Here is a 4,269-nt window from a genome sequence, read left to right as displayed (position 1 = left end):
AAGATATCATATTCAGATGTCAATTTTATCTAGATATAATTAGTCTTTGATTGACACCTCATCCTAACTTATTTCAGGCACGGAACTAATGTTCCGGCCCAATGTATTAATTTTTTTCATGGCAGAATTATAGTTTGCAGCTAAGGTCTTAAATCAACTATTTTTTAGTTCATTTGTGTATTCAAATTTCTGAATTGTCATTGGCTGTAGCCCAATTTCCTAGCAAAAAAAGTCAAATTTTCAGAATCGAAAAAAGGGAAAAATGAGAGACAATAACTATGTATTAATGTGCACACAACGTGTCCGATTATAATTAAATGTTTGATTATAATTAAATGTTTTACAGGGCATACTTATTACCTCCAGGCAAGTTGATTATTTTATTAAAAAATTCTGAAATTTTGGTTACACATATGGTGAAAGTTGATGAAAGCAAATTAATTTTAATAGAATATTAAATTGTTGAATTTATAGTATTAATTATGTAAGTTTACTTTTGTAAAAATGGATTGATTTATTTTTTATTTTTTTTATTTTAAGTTAATTTAAAAATAAATCTATAATATTAATTATGTAGTTTAGTTTTCAAAATAGATTTATTTATCTATGGATAAATCTATTGTCTTATATCAAGTTGTTTTTTAAATGAATTTTCAATATTTACTAAATATATAAAAAAAATCGTTCTTTATGCACTTAGGTTTATATTTTTATATTTTTATATTTATATTTAAATTCTCACTTCTATTTTAACAATAAGAATATAGTTTTGCTTTACGTTCTCAAAATTCTATTGGAGGTTCAATTTGATTTATGATACTTTTCACCTTCGTTGTTGCTCCTAAGGCAAGGACTCGAGCTCACAAGAGCTCTTGTTATATGTTGAAATGTCAAATTCAATACTTTTGGACCTCTTCAATTATTTCTACACCACTTTCAAACACAACAAAAATATAAACCTATAGAACAAAATAATATATTATGATAACAATTTATCAAGAATCTTGTCTTGTTGTAGAAGAGAATGGTGGCACGAGTGAGATGTGCTCACTAGCTACGATTTTTATTGAGAAATGCAGAGTAATTATGGCCAGTGTGCTCTATTATTTTTGTGGGTTGCTATTGAGGGCATCTTTGGTTTTCTTAACATGGGTGGTGAAAGAGTGATAATTTAGCCCAAAAAGCTGATGCTATTGTCTAGCATATGTGCAAAGAGAGGGTGTTTCTTAGTTCATTAAGAACTTGAAAAGCTACACTGAATATTTTTCTTTTCAATTTTCTCTATCATGGTCATAGCTAGAAGGGTTGTGATATTGCTACCAGGACTGTGTAGTTTTTGAGTCAAACTCATTGACCCATATTTTATGATTAATAGTTTACACAAACCCATCTCTCATGGCAACGAATAGAACACTTAGCACTCATTGGATTATGAAGCACCAAGACTTCCCAAGAGGTTAGCTATCGTAGTTTTAATTCATCTTAAGCTCGCTTAATTACAAAGTTTCCTTCATTGTTAAACCCACTCTACTTGCAACCCTGTTTGCAAAACCTTCACCATGTGTTGTGCCTTATTAACCACTTGTTAGAAATCTCATTAATCTCATCAATTGATATGTAGGAGATGTTTTCCACAACAAGTCAAACTATGATATTGCTATTAGGATATAATTGTGTAGTTTCTAAGTCAAAATCATTGACCCATGTTTCATGAGTAGTGGTTTACACAAACACATCTCTCATGGAAATGAATAGAACACTTAGCACTCATTGGATCTAGGTGATGCTCACAAAGGTGAAGCACCGAGATTTCTTGGGAGGTCACCCATACTAGTACTACTCCAGATCAAGTGCACTTAACTATGTAGTTTTCTCCATTGCTAAATCTACGCTGCTTGCAACCCCATTTGTAAAACCTTCACCAAGTGTTATGCCTTAAGAGCCATTCATAAGAAAACCTCTTAAACTCACCAATTGATAAGTAGGAGATATTTTCTACAACAAGTCAAATTGTGATATTGCTATCAGGATTTAACTTTGTAGTTTTTGCATCAAACTCATTGACCTATATTTAATGAGTAGTGGTTTATACAAACCTATCTCTAATAAAAATGAATATAAAACTTAGCATTCATTGACTCAAAAACTACACAATTAAAACCTAATAGCAATATCACAATTTGACTTCTTGTGGAGAACATCTCTTTATTGCTAGATGAGTTATTGTGGGAGCCCATCAATAGTGAAGTCAATGAAGATGTTATTGCGAAGGTCACTAGATGACGAGAAGGAAATGGTGGAATTAGAGCCAAGTTTCAGACATGAAGAGCTTGAATCAATTCTCTGTCGAGATGAATCCCATATAAAAATGCACAGGGTTATGAAAGGGCCAAACTTTGAACCCTGGGATGTGATATGTCTTATGGTCATGAAACATTTCATTATAGAAGGTTGATTTAAGGTCTATTACTATTATCACATGCCTATTATAAATCATTTTCATATAATAAGATTTTAATTTCCTTCTCACTTTTTGTTGAACTCTCTTGAGAACTCTAGTAAAGAGATTATATATATATTGTCAAAAGCTAGGCTAAAAGACCAAATCCATTCCGTGTGGGGCTTATTTTCATCTCTAGCAAGTTTCTACCTTGCTCTCTACCCTCCATAGAAAATTGTGGTCCATGAAGCCCCTCTGCCTCAATCTCTCATCTTTGCAAGTATCATTGATTTTGCTAGATTTAATAGGAAGAAATGCTTGTGGAACTCTAGCCTTAAAGGTGGGTTGTGTCAACCTAGCCAAAAATCCATACACTTCACTTTTACAATAGAACCCACTATTAAGATTGAAACCATTGATGAAAAAGAAAAAAACCCTATTCAAGTTGAAAGGAAAATCTAAGATTAAGAAAGCCAACTATTTATCCATGAAGTGATGGAAGAAACAAGCACCCTGCTCATGCTGGATTGTCACTCATTCTGCTATAAATTAAAATACAAGGAGGCCTAGAGTTATGATGTTGAAGAGAATGAAGACATCAAGAAGGAAAATAATAAAGATAAAACTCGAGTGAAGACAATGGTGATAAGTTTATACACTAAGATTTGGCTTGATAAATTAATTAAATATTTATTATTTAAATTATGGTTTGTTCCTCTATTACTAAATAAATTCTTTAATTTAAATTTTGTTATTTTCCAGGTAGTCCATTATTCTTACTCAAATTCTTCTAATTAATCATATTAAGGGGTTTAATTAGTTAATCATATATTTACCTTACAACTAAGTCCTCATCTTCTACCTCACTTGTCCAAATCCCTTGACACACCACTTTTGCTAAAATAATTGATTTATTTTAATTATTAAATGACCCTATTTTTACTCACCAATAAATCCTATATCTAAGGGGTCAAGAAGGGGTATGTGGGCTTATGAAACTAAGTCCCATGAACACATGTCCTTAATACACCTAGTCCATGCTACCTTGCCTATTATTTTGGAGATTCTTTTAAACACCCCATGTGGTCAAAGGTGACTCATGAGACACTTATAAAAAGATTCCTCATGAGGAATGAGTCTCTTCACCTTATACTCAATACTCTTTGTGAGACACTTGACATGTGTCTTTCCCTTGCACACTATTCCTATTCTTTCTCTCACATTCCAACTAAATCCATATTTATTTTAACCTCTCTAACAAAGTCAATGTTAATAATTGATCTTTCCAACTTTAAATCTCCATTGCTAGATCTTTCCACTTAGGCTTGAGGTCACTAAAATATATAAAATGAGACATATTTCTCATGTTCAAGATAATTAGCAATCCTGTGAATTTTAGCAATATTAAGAAATCTATTGAACTAAACTTATGCATTTTAGCATTCTAAGAATTTGTGGGAATTGATATCATTTGAGAGCATTGTGGGATCATTTAGCATTGCAGTATCCATATTCATCCATCAATTATCTTGAATTATCTATTTTCATTAAACACTTGGAACATTTTAGGAATCATTCTAGATATGCATATCCTATTCCACACTTTGAAGACATCTTGGAAGAGGAAGATTTCCAAATCTAGGAGCTCAAAACAACAATTTCAAAGTGTGAGATATATAAGTGAGAGGTGCGTGCGAGTGAAATAGTTATAACTAGTTATCCTATAGGCCTTAAAAACATTGTTCAACAACTTAAACTTCTTAAACTTTCAGATCATTAACTCAGTAATGCAATCTAACATTATAATTCAAACTAATATAAACTTTGCA

This window comes from Cupressus sempervirens, chromosome 2, assembly GCF_028749045.1.
Source record: "Cupressus sempervirens isolate cs-2001-9-10 chromosome 2, ASM2874904v1, whole genome shotgun sequence".
Classification (NCBI taxonomy): Eukaryota; Viridiplantae; Streptophyta; class Pinopsida; order Cupressales; family Cupressaceae; genus Cupressus; species Cupressus sempervirens.
This window is presented reverse-complemented; position numbering follows the sequence as displayed.